Source organism: Euprymna scolopes, chromosome 8 (assembly GCF_053919585.1).
Source record: "Euprymna scolopes isolate OS-2025 chromosome 8, ASM5391958v1, whole genome shotgun sequence".
NCBI lineage: Eukaryota > Metazoa > Mollusca > Cephalopoda > Sepiida > Sepiolidae > Euprymna > Euprymna scolopes.
This window is the reverse complement of record NC_136489.1, coordinates 132,092,764-132,109,965: the sequence shown is the minus strand read 5'-3', so window position 1 is coordinate 132,109,965 and position 17,202 is coordinate 132,092,764.

Here is a 17,202-nt window from a genome sequence, read left to right as displayed (position 1 = left end):
AATACTTCAGTGAAATGGGCATCCCATTTCTTCTTTAATTTTTTGTCCAAAGTTCTTCCAAATTTGAAATTTTATCATTAATTAACTGTTGTTTGATGTAATGCCATACGTTTTCGATAGGACTAAGGTCTGGAGATTGTGCAGGCCAATCCAAACACGGAATATCATGTTCTTCAAGGAACCTATGGACATTGCTAATTGTGTGAATTATCCTGCATGAAGATGGGATTATCATTCAAATTCTGGCCAATGTATTAATGTACTTGGTCGAATTAATCCGACCTAGCAAGCGAAATATAGGCCCTAGACCATTGGCACTAATAACACCCACACCAAAAAACGAATCTCCACCACCTTGCAGCATTGAAACTGTGCACCAAACATTAAATTCCTCGCCCTTCCTTCGAGGGACGTACTGCCTATTGAACTTGCTTTCGTCGTTAAAATCAGTTGATCAATACGAAGAATCATGATCTTCATTACATCTGACGAAGTTCAGAATCATTGGCTAGCGTCTTGCAACACAGCCGCGCAAATAAATTTCCTTCAATCTGTTCTTTAAGGGCGATTTTTTTTTTAAAACAAGATTACATTGTTGTTGGATTTAGGTAGCCGTTTCAAATCTTTTTCTGAGGCTGCTGATCTTGATAGCATTAACTTCCCTGTAAGAAGTAACTATAGGACGACCAGATTTAGGTGCATCGCGAACACTATCGGTGTTTTGGTTCGTTCCGTTTTCTCATGAAATTTCAATCTGCGATCGATTTTTCGATTGGATAAACCAGAAAGATGGAGATTAATGAGCTCTTCACGATCACTAAGAAAAAGTGGAGGCATATGAACTAAATGTTACGTTGTATAACCTGAAACAAAATCAAGAACGATTAGAGATGTTTTGTTGCCTATTTTAAAATGGTTTTAAGCTCATTTGATGCTGCAGAGTTTTTTGTTACCTTCTCGATTTGAAGTTAATTTGTTAAATTGGCGTGAACACTAGGATATTTCAATTAAAAATCAAATATGAACAGGTAAAATTATAGATGAACAAAAGGTGATTCAAATAAGGCACAGGTTATTTAAACAGTTACATTCAATTTAGCTTAAATGTGTGGTTTTTGAAAAAATGACAAGTGCGCACTTTCTTTATACATATATATATATATATATATATATATATATATATATATATATATATGTATACTCATGAGCAAAAAAAAAAAAAAAGGCCAAGAGTGAAAGAAGCAAGAAATCGATTTTTCAATATTTTCTATGAGTTTTTGTAAATTTTAACTGAAAATTTCTATTTTGTAGATCATTATTATTATAGCATATAATAATAAGTTAAAAATGAATCCCAAAAATGGTGAGGCTGACTTGGTGAGGATATAAAAAAAAACCGAATTGCAGGATTAAAGCAGTCCAAAATGACTTACAAGTAGATTGTTTATATTTTAAGAAAAGAACATGTGAAAGCATCTCTTTCTGTAGTGAAGCGAATTGGTCAAAAGTTGGAAGTCGAACGCTTGGTAAAAGGGAAATCTTGATCTGGTCGCCCTAGAGCATCCATTTTGAAGGCGACCACAGTCTGAAATTAACTGTTTTGAAGGATCGAATGTTGACCATAGCAAAGGGGCTGGAAATTCACTTTTTACGAATGAAAGAAATAGGATTTTCCCTAAAAGGCGTGCAAAGAAACCATTTTTATCCAAGAAAAACATCAACGATAAAAAGAGATTTTTCTCGTGTTATGGCAAGAAAGATACAGATTGGTTCAGAAATGTTTTCCGGTTAGATGAATCAAGATTTTGTCTTGTTAGTGATTCTCCCCATGCTCCTGAACGGTGTAATCGAAGAACTGGAGCATGATTTTCGCCAAGCTGCATAAAAACGACAGAAACACGGGATTGGAGGGATAACGGTATAAGGAACTTTTACTGCAGCAGGGGTTGGGGAACTTATTAGATGTGAGAAGTCAATCAATGCAAAGGAATACATTCGAATGTTAGAAACAGGACTGTCATAAAGTATCCAGAAGTGGGAATATCCCAGAACTTGATTTTGCAACATGATAATGCCCCTGCACACACTGCTAAAGTCACAATAAATGTTTTTTTCTGATAATTCAATTGATGTGATATTTTGGTCAGGTCAAAGCCCCGATTTAAACCCAATCGATAATATTTGGTTCATCAATATCACGTGCAATGGCCGGACAACTGTAGGAAGCTGTGCAAAGCGAATGGAATAGCATCTCCTCTCCACACTGTTCCACTTTGGTTGAGAGCATGTCTAAAAGGATTGATCTTTTAAAGAAATCAAAAGGGAATGCGATTCCATCCTAAGTATCTATTAAAGTAAATGTCGTATTCTGTGTAATTAGTCTCGTTTAAGTTTCCTTGTTCAATTATTCTTTGTTCAATATAGCTTTTACTGCAATAAAATGTATAAAATTTGTTTGGTCCATTTTTTTTGCTCACGTATATATATATATATATATATATATATATATATATATATATATATATATATATATATATGTATAATGTAAAACTTTAGTTATTCAGGAAATAATATTTCATATAAAAACATTTTATCGTAAGCAGGCGTTTCTGTCCATCTCCAGAATATAACAAATATCATAATTTTTTGAGAAAATTTCTTCAGTGCATGAAATGTTTCCTTCCCTCCACCCCTCCAAAAAAACTATACACTGAAACTGATAAAATATAAATGCTCCAATATTCATTTATTTTTTTACAAATGTTCTTTACTAACGTAAGTTTTGCATATATTTCAACCTGATTGCAGTTATTATGCACTGAGTAAGTCTCCGCGACAAAATTATTATATTTTGTACGTAATAAAAATATATATTCTTGAGACGGACAAAAAATTGTTTACAAATAAAAAAATATTTTTAAGAATGTGTGCAATATTGCTCCTTGATTAACTAAGCTGTACATATTTAATTATGAGCTCTAGTCGAAAGCTATTGAGCTACTACTTAAGCCTTTGTGTTAACGATAAGATATATATATATATATATATATGTATATATATATATATGATATAGATCATATACATATCTACATATATATATATGATATACATTATATATGTATGTATATATATATATATATATATATATATAAAAGCATATATATGTGTATGTATATATATACAAGCATAGCGTTGATAATAATTTCCTTTCTTATCTGTCCTGTCACCGCAGACAGGTCATGACATTTTCAACGGAGCATGCTTGAAAAGATATTACTTGCAACCCTCTCATCTCTTGGCTTCAGTAGTTTTTAAGTATCAGATTATAAACTTTTAATTTTACCCGACGTACTGTGGATGATATCTCGGTTTGTTTCTAGTTTTTGCTTTGGGATCTGTGAAATCCCAGCAGAACAAGTTCCAACAGCTGTCACACATAGCCAATGACGATTACACAGATTTATCTAAATATCTCTTTAAAAAAGCATTCACGGAGCGGGACAAAGACAACGGCGATGATACACACGCTCACAATGTCGACTGAATACATAATTGTAGTCGCTAACATAAGCATGTATAAGTATGGGTGCCGACAGTCATTTATGAAGATATAAAATAATGACAAACACACACACACACACACACACACACACACACACACACACACACACACACACACACACACACACACACACACACACACACAAACAAACACACACACAAACACACACAAACACACACACACAAACACACACACACACAAACACACACACACAAACACACACACACAAACACACACAAACACACAAACACACAAACACACACACACATATTAAAAGATGGCCACCCAGAAGTAATAAAAGAAAATATATAGTCTTTGACCTTATTCCATCTTATCTTCCTTCATGAAACTGTTTTGTTGTTTAGACGATTGTAAGGCATTTCATATCTCTCGTTATCTAGCGATCGAGTCCTGCTAAATATCAGACATTTAGATGTTTATCTTGGAACTTGTTTAATTCGTTTTCGCTCTCAACCTATTATTATTTATAGACTAATGAGTCATCAAAAATCAAGGCGAAAACCCACTCAAGGATAAGCGTTAATAAGTTCGATAAATTATCAGCTGTTGAAAAGTTGAAGAATATTATGGCGATTAAACGATTAAACGCATAGATAAAAGTTGGCTACTCATGAGATCACTCCATTACAAGTATTTGTCGACATTGGATTTAAAAATGACTACGCTGTATTTCACAAGGATACATTCCCTTCGTAATGGGCTCCATGTATGAGAAATTTTTAAACGTAAAACTTTAGTTATTCAGGGAATAATATTCCATATAAAAACATTTTATTCGTAACGTGTTTCTGTCCATCTCAAGAATATACAAAATATCATCATTCCAATACTATTTACATAAGTTAAGAAATGTTATTTTCGTATTCCTCTATTTTTCTTCATTTCTTTTTTTTTTCGTAACATTTATATAAACTTTAACCTTTTCTCCCTTTTCTGTTTTTAAAGCATTTTATCAAAACCATCTCTATTCACATTAACTTATGCTTATTTATCAACTGCAGCATCTCTTCGCACTTTTAATCAAAACTTTTTCACTTTATTTCATACCTTTTGTTCATAATACGCAGTGAACAGCGTCTCCTCGTGCGTATTTGTATATAACACTATATATCAACTGTGTCCGTACACTAACTTAATTTAAACTTTACCTATTTCTTATTTATTGGCCCCCATGCTAATAACAACATTATGACTTTGAATATTTTTCAGATTTTACCAATTATCTATCTATCTATCTATCTATCTATCTATCTATCTATCTATCTAAAGTTATCTTCTCATATTTTCAAAATTAGACCAAAAAAGCGTTTAAGTTTTCAAATCAAACTCTGCTTCTGAAAAGCCAATCCTCATTTGTTATTGCTGTACCATGTTATTATCAATATAATAACGTATTTCCGTTCAAGACGACTGAAAGTATAGAGACATTTTTAAGTATTCACCTAAAAATACAAATCAACAAGAGTGATATCTAACAATTTTTATTGAATACTAGCAGAAGTTCCCGTCGTTGACTGGGTTCAAAAATAGGCTACGCTTTTTTTACGTTTCTATATTTTAGGGACCAGGCGCATGCACAGACTCCACAACTTTAGTAAACTACCACTGTTCAAAATGTAACATATTCATTTTTGATCATCGATACCAATTCTATCATTGTATGTGATTAGCTTTGTATAATAGTCAACCATATGGGAGCCTATTCGTGCACACACACACACACACACACACACACACACACACACACACACACACACACACACACACACACACACACACCACACACATTCAGCTTTATTATATAGATTATTCGGTAACCTAAATTGGTTTCGACATTACTCACAAACAAGTTATTTTTCCTAACTATATTTTATTAAAAGAAAAAAAAAATTTAAATCCATTCTATAAAATCCAGATAGACTCCATAATTTTATTCTACCACACCTATTCAAGCTTAAACACGCTTATCACAATAATCTTATGTGGATCTATATTTAAAAAAAATTGTTAAACTTTGTGACATATTTTCATTCTATGGAGATCAGACACAAACACAGACCCCATAATTTTATTATATCATATTTCTTCAAACTTAAACATAATTATAAAAGTATACGTACGCAGATAGATATCGGAAGCCTTTGTTAAATTTGTGGCATATTTTAATTCTATGGATGCCAGGCATGAACGCAGACTCCACAATTTTTATATACAATCCCTGTTCAGGCTGGGACATACCTGTCCAAGTATTCTTATGCGCATCTATACTAAAAACCCGTGTAAAGGTTTTTTTATAAAAAGTTTTTTATTTCCATTCTTTGGGGACTGGGCGCGTACGCAGACCCCACATTTTTAATTTACTACTCCTGGTCAAAATGTAACACACCCATTTTTGCTCTATGATACCTCTTCTATCATTGTATGTGGTCAGTTTTGTGTTACAGTAAACCGTATAGGAGCCTATTTGTTAACAGACACACATACACACAGACATTCAGCTTTATTATATAGATAAACAGGTTGTCTATTTTAGAAATAAAACTTTCTAACATGAAACGATTTCAATGCATCCTGGGTAACGCCGGTTAAGTACAGCTAGTTTGATACGTCTTTATTACGGTTCGTAATCTTACACAGACAATATTCTTCGCATGAATATAGATTTAATATAGAAATTAACTTCGATTATCTATTTATCAATCTATTGATTTACTACAACAAATGGTTTATTTTACGTTAGTTGCGTGTCACATTAGTAGTACCTATCTATCTATCTATCTATCTATCTATCTATCTATATATATATATATATATATATATATATATATATTTACATTTTCACCCCAAACAAAGCAAATTGCCATTTTGGTGTAGGGGACTACTATCAGGGGCAACAACTACTGGGGTACTATGTAGGGATTTGGGCAGCAAGATGTCGGTTCACGTTACACTTGAACTTCTGCACGTCAGTACTGTTGGGGAAGCAGGGACCTGGAATGGAATTCCAAAGTCGAGCGGTTCTGGGAAAGAAACTATTGGAGTAGAAAGATCTTTTACATCTAGGGATCTCTACAGTGTGGGGGTGGGATTTAGCTGCCTGTCGGGTTTGTCGAGGGTGCTCACGTCGTGGGGCACAAGTGATTGCAGTTCGTCAGAGCATTCACCACCAAAATACTTGTAGAACAAGCAGAGGAATGCAACATTTCGTCGATGGGACAGAGGCTGAAGCTTAGATGCCAGTTCAGGGCCTATCAGGTTTGCGACTCTCTTTTGAACGTTGTCAAGGACGAGAGACTAGTAGCAGATGCATCAGCCCAGATGTGACAGCAATACTCCATAAATGGGCGAATGGTGGCTTTATAGAGGTACAGGATACTTTCGGGTGTTAGTAGTTGTCTAGCACGGTAGAGAGAGCCCACCTTTCTTGCAGCGGCCCTGGCAATGCCTTCAATGTAATTGTTCCAACTCATTTTTCCTGTGAACGTTAGGCCAAGGAGTTTGAAAGATGTACTCTCAGATAAAGAGTCGTTGGCCATTGCTATAGGTGGTAGAGAGGGTTTCTTGTAATTATTGAATGAAACTAGTTTAGTCTTGACGGCATTGAACGTGACCAACCATTTTTGTTCCCATTCCACTACAGATTGGAGGTCTTCCTCTAGTGTTTCTTCCATTTCTTTAGAAATGTGTTGATTCGTCTTCCTCTCGTGCCTGCCATAGAGCGTAGTGTTATCAGCATATATACCCATCTCAGAGGCAATTTTGTCGGGGAGGTCATTTATGAATATCAGGAACAATAGAGGTCCAAGGGTAGACCCCTGGGGCACTCCCGCATTTATATCATATTGTTTCGATGTACGACCGTCGAGGACAACCTGGATTTTTCTCTTATCTAAGAAGGATTTAATTATGTTAAGTATTCTACCAGTGATACCGTATGATCTAATTTTCCTGAGGAGACCCTCATGCCATACCCTGTCAAAAGCCTTAGATATATCTAGAGATACCGCTCTGCCCTTCCCCTCTTTGTCTAGGAATGGTATATACGTTCAGAGATTACAGTTAGGATGTCTGCTGTGGAACGGGCTTGTCTAAATCCATATTGTTGGTCAGTCAGAAGTTTAGCATCTGTAAGGTGATGGACTAGAGCATGGTTAATTAAGGTCTCAAATATTTTGGCAAAAAGTGGGAGGAGGCTAATGGGGCGATAATTTGATTGGTCAGTCCTTTCGCCAGAATTCTTGAATACTGGTACAACAGAAGCAGTTTTCCAACAGCCCGGAAAGCAAGCTTCATTAAGGCATTTGTTGTAGAGTTTGGAGAGAACTGGAGCTACTTCGGCTGAGCATTTTTTTAATACCACAGCTGGGATGAGATCGGGTCCACATGCCTTTGATGTGCCAAGGTTTTTTATGATAGCATGCACCTGAGCAGGGGTGATTTTCAGATCGTCTAGCGTGGCGTCTGTCCGCATAGGAAAATCAGGTAGGGGGTGGTTGGAAGGGTCCAGCGTGGAGTTTGAGGCAAACCGACTGGCAAGCATGTTAGCCTTCTCGGTTGCTGAGGAGACAACCTCGTGATTGTTGGTTAGTGGGGGAATTGTTGATTGCCCATTATTTACTACACTGTTGTAGATTTTCCAGAAGTCTCGAGTTCCTAGTTTTTGTGCTTCGATGCGTTTTTTAGTGGCTTCCGTAAATTCTCTCTTAGCTGTCGCTATTTCTTTCTTAACGTTATTTCTAGCTTCTATATACTTCAGTCTGTTTGAACTGGACTTATGTCGGTTAAATCTGCGGTATGCATGCTGCTTTTGAGCAATGGCAAAGTAAACCATTGGGGAGAGTGGGGCTTACTATAAAATTTCCGCATGGGAACATGCGCTTCGATTGCAGTTTTGAACCAGTCAGTAGTCTCGTTTGCACACTGTTCAGCAGGGTGAGAAAAATATTTCCCAATGGGGCATCTCTGATTAGTTCCCTGATGGCTTCCCAGTCAGCCTTTTTATAATATCTCGTTGTTTTGAGCACTGGCTCTTCAGTTTTGGCTCTAGAGTTTAGGGCGATTTCAACCATTATCACTGCATGATCAGCGTTCCCGAATGGGCTGTGGGCCTTCGTTAGTGCGTGTTATTTATTTTGTGTGTCACGCTAAGATTCGAGTAACTGTCGTTTAATTGTTATGGATTTTTATCTCTTATAATAAATAATTTTGGTACTAGTGCACTTACTGATCCGTGCTAAAATAATAACGTTATCACTTGGAAAACCATTCTTAACATGGGAAGGGGAGCGTGTTTTGTACTCATACTGTACTTTGACTTTACAATTTAATAAAAATGGATATCATAAAACTTTAATTAAATTTGAAAATGCTACTTAAAAAATAGCGCGGATCCATAAGTGCACTCGCACCATAATTTTACCAAGAATTCTCCATAAGTTTTCGTTTCGATTATAACTGATGGCACTCAAGTCATTTATTTTTTAATAAATACTTTTATCTCGAATTCTTTATAAGTTTTGGTTTCGATTTGAAATATAGCCGGTAGCACTTAAGTCATCTATTTTTTTAATAAATAATTTTACCAAGAATTCTTCCGAAGTTTTGGTTTCGGTTTCGATTATAGCTGAAGGAACTCAATATATATATATATATATATATATATATATATATATATATATATATGTATATATATATATATATATATATATATATATATATATATATCTCAGAGGTTTCGCTTTCGGTTTCGATTATATTTATTTATTTATTTTTGAAATTTATTTATTTTTGAAATTGCAACCTTATAATATTTAAAAAATCGATAGAACATTAACTCCATAGTACATAAGAAATCTGCAAGAATTAAAATGTCATATTTAAGCGTACTTTATAACTGGGCTACGCTGGGTGTCCCTGCAAGCTTAGATAAATACTTTTGCAATTTTAGCAAAAGAGCTACAATTCTCATTGTCACTGAACATCCACAGAATGCCAACATCAGTATATTACATTTGAAAGAGTCCGCTGTGGAATTTCCACAGATTCCGCTAGTGAAGCATTATTATTTTTAAAAATAAAATATTGAAGAGAAAATAATGTATATCTCACTCGCTGTACTATCTACCCTGCGTCTTGGTGTAATATTTGTTTCTCTTTTTTCTTGCAAATCACAACTTTTACAATTTCTTTGTAACTCGTAATTACTTTGTAAATCTCAAATTTTCAGTTTGTTTTATTTAATGTTAAAATTTATAGATAACTAGCAGTTCAGCCCGACTTTGCTCGGGTCCTATGTACTGTTTATAACTTTATGTGGATATATATATATATATATATATATATATATATATATATATATATATATATATATATAACTACTTCATTTACTCACATAAAATTAATATACGAAAGTATAGATTTATGCGTAAACTTTAAGTATTTACTTCAAAAGTGCTCAATACGTAGGTAGAGCTAATTAGTAATTTATAAAATATATATGGCGATTAAGCTACACTGAATATTCGGCGTTTCATCCACTTTAGGATTCGTCAGGCTTATGCGCATAAGCCTGACGAATCCTAAAGTGGATGAAACGCCGAATATTAAGTGTAGCTTAATCGCCATAAGCCTGACGAATCCTAAAGTGGATGAAACGCCGAATATTCAGTGTAGCTTAATCGCCATATATATTTTATAAATTACTATATATATATATATATATCAGAATGCATCTGAAAATGAAGGGTTTCAATCATTTAAAGCGACTGCATAAACCACGTCTTCTTGAACAGCACAAAACTAACCGACTTAAATATGCCGCCAAATACCAGACTTGGGATGAAGAGAAGTGGGAAAATGTAATTTTCTCCGATGAGAAAAAGTTTAATCTAGATGGTCCAGATGGATTCCAACACTATTGGCATGATAAAAATTTGCCCAAAGAAACTTTTTCAACTCGGCATATTGGAGGAGGGTCATCTATTATTAAAAAAATAATAATGCTTCACTAGCGGGATCTGGGGTGCTTTCTCGTCAGCTGGGACCCTAAAGTTGCAAGTAGTGAAAGGCCGGCAAACATCATTGAAGTACATTTCAATGTTTGAAAATGCTTCTATCAGGACTGAACGTCCACGTCTGTGTGGAAGAAATTAGATTTTCCAGCAAGACCACGCTGCGATACACACTTCTCGACAAGCACGAGAATACTTTTCTTCAAATAATATAGAATTGTTAGATCATCCAGCATGTTCGCCGGACCTCAATCCCATTGAAAATTTTTGGGGATGGATGGCAAAAGAAGTGTTCAAGGATGGAACACAGTATGATTCGGTAAAGGAACTTTCTGATTCAGTTCTTAATACATGGGATAAAATTCCTCCGCATTGATAAAAAACTTAGTCGCAAGCATGCCGAAGAGAATTTTTGAAGTAATTCGTAATAATGAAGGCTATACTAAATACTGATACCCTTTTTAGTAATTTATAATTGCCTTTTGTTAGATAAATTATCAGTGGTCTTATCATTTTGACCAGGTGAAAACGTTTGTTTTTTAAAAAATAATTATTAGATCAGGGTTAAGGTTTCGAATGAAGCAGATTTCATTTTTTTCCATCATATTTTCCCTTTCGGCAATGGTTTCAACCATTTGTTTGATTAAAAATTCGATATTATGCGTAAACGCTTACTTTCTTAAGTGGTCTTATGATTTTGACCACGACTGCATATATATATATATATATATATATATATATATATATATATACATATATATATATATATATATATATATATATATATATATATATATATATATATATATATAAGTTTGAATTATGTCCAAGTAACCTACATCTAAAATTTCAAGTGTTTTGACCCAAAATTGGCGGAGGAGTTTGGTAGAGTCTGCAAAGGTAAACGCTTTTAAATTTGACATCTTGAGAGCCAAATTTTCGCTCCAAAACTAATTAAAAGCTTGCCGGATGTCTGAATACCCTTTATGTAAAATTTCAAATGTGTAAACCCAAAATTAGCTGAATAGTTTGCTAGAGACAAATCTTTTGAACTTTTACCCCTTGGCAACTAAAATTTCGACCAAAAACCGATCAAAAAGATTGCCCTATGTATGAATACACTTTATGTAAAATTTCAGATGTGAAGACCAAAAATTGGTTGAGTAAGTTGATAGAGATCGCAGAGGTCAATTTTTTGTCTATTCAGCTTCAAGGGTGTATTTAAAAAAAAATATATGTTCAAATGTTCATATATTTTAAATATAATTCAACGAATGCGTCATAAATAACAAAGATGTATATCTTTTGCAGTCGTAATAATGTTACAGTCACGGTCAAAAGTCCAGAAAGAAACAACTGTTCATCCATCCCGGTAACCACATCGACAAATTTCGACTAGTAACACTTTCTCTCAGTTGTACAAAATTCGCCTCCTTGTTTATTTTTAATGCATCGTTTTACAAAGGCATCTGATCCATACACATGACAGGTGTTTATGCATTAAAATTTGCAATTATGAACACATTTTTCTCTCTTTGAAAACTCTCGACCAACACGCGAAAACTCTTATGCGCTTCGAAGCTGGTAAGTTTTCGTGTCTGTCTGTATTGTTACGATATACAAGGTGCCCCAATAAAATGTGTACACTCTTTAAGTGACCATAAAACCAACATTATTTTTTTTAGAAAGAAAAGTTTCATACATTAAAATACCTTGAACAAACATAGAAACCAGCTAATTATCGAAAGTGTTCAAATTATTGACCATTGTTGTCCATGAACAGCTGACAACGCTCACTGATTGAATCGAAAACGTCCCTAATCAGTTCAGTTGGTGTGTTGACACATCTTCTTTCAATGGTTGCTTTCAACTCATTAATTACAGTTCATTTTGTGGTGAGAACCCTGTGTTTAACATGCCTCCACCCATCCCTCCGACCCCCAAAAAGAGAAAAATCCATAGGGGTGATGTCAATTCCGGTGAGCGTGGACAATACTCGATACTTCCTCCTCTTTCTATCTATCTGTTTCGCAGGTGACTATCAAGATATGCTCTTACATCGTGATGATAATGGGGAAGTGCTCCATCCTGCTGAAAGTGCCATTCTTCATTACTAAGCAACTCTTGGGAACGTGGCATAGCGTATTCACGTAGCAAGTTGAGATAATTTAAAGAGTGCATATATTTTATTGCGACATCCTGTAGATGAAATGAGACGAAAAAAGAAATACGTTTTTCAATTTTTGTGATTTTGTAAAATAGCGCAATAATTTGGATTACATGATTACGTATTTATGTTTGACTGAAGCGGTAGATTCTAAAATGAAATACCTCGTTTTGTACATGTTTAATTTCAACCTAAACGTAGATTGAAAGATCATGTGGGGTTTTTTCCAGTTGAACGCGAGTGAAAAAGTTTTGTATTAATTGAAAAATGAAACGAGTGTGCTGAAGTCTTAGCTAAGCACGGAGAGTCCACGAAGTGGATTTGAACTAGTGATTGTATGTATGAGAGTGACTAGCAATTTCAATTAACTAGGTCATTAAGGTTTCCTACTTGTCTAATTAGTTGTTCGCTTTGTACGTAGGTTTTACTTTTGATTATTTAAGTTCATATGTGGAAGTAAATCTTTTGAGTTCGTATAGTGGCGTAAGGTACGACACGTCACATGATCTAATTATCCAATCAGCGTTCACAGATTCGAATTTTGAATTTTACTTTTTGTTTATTTAGGTTTTCTTCACTACACATTTGTTAATCTCCGTGTACATTTTCTTTTATAGTAAGAATAATTCTGACCGCAAACAATCTACAGACTTTGCAAACAATTGTGCTGCGTTATTGCTACTCATGTGTTTTTCCTGGACGTTTCTCGTCACCAACTCTCACTCTCGCTCACACAAATAACACGATATGCAAAAAAAAAGCAAAAAAAAAAAAAAAATTACAAAGACAAAAATAAATACATGAAGAACTAAAAGAAACAAAACAAATATACGAAAAATAATTTCCTTTATATAACTGCGTATTTTCACTTTTTCTATGTTTGAAATTTGGAAGCGTTAATCGGTTTTTAAACAAAAGCCAATAAGTAAGGGGCCCGTGTTTATTTTGTAAATTGGGCTGCTTTCTCTTGAGTATTACTTCTAGTCTAACATTTTCTCTGGTATGAATCATCCAAAGGAATTGGAAATGTCTAATTAATAAACGATTTGGTTTTACTGTGAACACGCAAAACGTGAAGCACGGACTGGCAGACTAACAATGTTGGTAGTTACCCCTTCTCATACCAGGAAGATGCGACATTGCGACATACTGCCGGAATGTAAGTTTTGGAAGGCAGCACACAAAAGGCGTGTGCACTATGCCCGAGCAGCCCATTGGCATTCCCTGGTTGAGACAATTCGCAATAAACCAATTACGTATCAGAGGAAGAAGATAATGTCTGGGAATTTGTACCGCCTAGAACTGACCAGAATCTCATCACTTTAGTTAGACAAAAGCAAGATCACCAACTAAAAAAACGGACTACGTTAGCATATTTCACCATCTATCTCTGTTTTCCATCTTTCATTTCGCTCACTCTCAATAATAATAATAATAATAATAATAATAATAATAATAATAATAATAATAATAATAATAAGAAATCCTATAAATTTACCCTCTTCAAATGCATTAGCTTTTGCACAAATTGATCGTGAAAGGCCAGAGAGCATGGAAGTACAGTCTAGAAAATCACCATACGGATTTCCACTGAAAGTCTATGGACAATACTGGAATTTAAAGAAGTTTATTACCACTCAGAATTCCGAGAAAAACAACAAATGCAGAGAAACCGACTGTTGCGATAGCGTCAAGTTATTTGCAACGCTTATCGTAAGAGGTGAAAATTCCTGAAAATATGACAGACATTTGTTGTCACTTGACAAGACTCTAAGGAATACTACTTACCGGTGAGCAATCGCTGACAATAACTGCTTGAAAACTCTTAGTGAGTAAGGAAATTTATTGATGAATAATAACATAAAATCAATGGTTTAGACATGAATTTCGAAATAGCAAAGCATAGCACAATGTTCAGTATGCTTTGAGAAACAATTTTGTTACAATAATACCTGTGCTTTACTGGAAGAGATAAGTCAAATATATAAAAAAAATATCGGTTTACATTGATATTTATCGTAAAGCACACACATATATATATATATTTCAATACATGAAAACATTATTGTTAATACCATATTTGTATGAATTGTAATGTAGCTTTCAAGAATGTTAGTACATTCACATTTGAAAAAGTATACACATAGAATTAACCCACAAACACAAAGCAAGAAACTACCTGCAGCAATTCGCATTTAATTCAACATTTGTGTTTCTTCAAGTTCAACAGCTGAAGGCGTATGTGCAAATTATACGTGCATACACACGCATATATATATATATATATATATATATATATATATATATATATATATTTATATAGTAAGTTATAAAATGTATGTGGTGATTAAGCTACACTGAATATTCCGCGTTTCATCCACTAGGATTCTTCAGGCTTATGCGCATAATCCTAGAGTGGATGAAACGCGGAATATTCAGTGTAGCTTAATCGCCATATACATTTTATAACTTACTAACTAGCTCAACCTACGTATTGAGCACTTTTGAAGTAAATACTTAAAGTTTACGAATAAATCTATACTTTCGTATATTAATTTTATGTGAGTAAATTAAGTAGTTATATATATATATATATATATATATATATATATATCTTGTGACGAACGAGGCCTGAGTAAAACCAAAAAGATGGAAGCAGCGGTAAAGCGATGCCCTGATTCAACTCAATGTAAGCGTCACCATTAAATCAGAATGAGAGATCACGTAGACGACAGGAGATCTATCAGACGGCAGGTAACACATTCTAAGATAAGGGGCGAATGACGTCATACACGTGCTGATCGTTGGCTGGAAATAAAAGGAAAAAAAGAAAAACAGATTTTCCTTCTCGCTGACGTCGGCGTGAAGAAACACGTGCTTTTTTGTGCATGGGCTTAATCGCGATAATCACACATAAGCAATGATGGAGGACAATTTCTGTAAATTGGAACTTTTACGCAACGAACAGTACATCCTCCTGGATTATGCCAAAAAGAAACAGGTCGGTGATATTTTCTCTTGCTAGCATACAGGAGTTAAGAAACCGGATGCGGAATCTAACCACAATTTAGCACAAGCCATACTGTCCTCAACAGAATGACTTTCGTCGCCGACGCTCTAAGAGTCGGAACAGATATCCTTGTGGAGACAACAGCGATGATATGCGATTATGCTATCAGCATCGGCGTAACGGAGAAAAAGATGTGAGATGCCGACAGCCCTGTGCATTTATACAAATATCTAAATCGTCGTGAAACGACACTGTCAGGTGGTAAATGAGACTAACACCCCTGGCTGGCATCGTACGCGTCGCACTTTTTACGTCACTGGCAGATACCGTTTCTTTTACAAGCCGCGAACCACTTCCCCATTCCAATCTACGGTCACAAATCGATGACATTAGACCTAGGTCTAAAGCGCACATTTCAATGGAAATTCACGGTAGCGAAGTTCCCTTTTCCAATACTTGGGTCAGATTTCCTATGCCGTTTTGGCATACTCGTCGACGTCAAACGCAGGAGAATATTGGATAACAATACTGGATCATTAGTGCAAGGTAGAATTAGCAAATCAGCAAAAATAAGCCCAGTCGTATTAAAAAACACAGAAGACTAAACTACTAAAATACTTCGACGTTTTCCAAACATTACACGACATGTCTACATGGACGATACTGTAAACATGACGCCACGCATCATATACAGACTCAAGATCCATCCGTAAGCACGCGCTCACGCAGACTCAGTCCCGACCGCTTTAAGGCAGCTAAGCAAGAAATTCAACACATGCTGGACCTAGGCATTATTCATTCGTCTTAAAGCAACTGGTCCCCAAGGAGACATCGGGTGACAGGCGTCCTTGTAGGTGATTATTATTATTATTATTTAACAGCCAAACAATACCGGATAATTACCCAATCCCCCACGTGCATAATTTTTCCAATTCGGTCAACAGAAAAAAAATAACTATTGACAATTTTTTCTGGCCAGATATGTACACGGATATTCGCACCTGGACTCAACTTTAAAGTGTTTGTCAATGAACAACATAGCAAATGCATTCAGTTTTTTCTATTCTAGATGTTCGTATATATCGATGTTTCGAACTACATCAATGATCATAATTATATTTGAACATTAATTGAAAAATTTACCTTCTGGCTTTCTACTTTATGCGATGAAAAAACATTTATACTGAGTGTAATGTCTAAACTTTGAAAACGTGGAATGGGGACGCCGGCCTTGCCCGTTCGTAAAATACGCTTCAATAAATCTTTAATTCATACAGATTTCGTATCTATTATTACAGAGCCAATTCTTTATTAAATATTATAGCGTACCTAATAAACATAAAAACAAATGACTTGAGTGTCATCAGCTAGAATCGAAACCAAAACATTTAGCGCTCCAATTGCGTGCCCTATCGTTTGAGCTATCGACAGA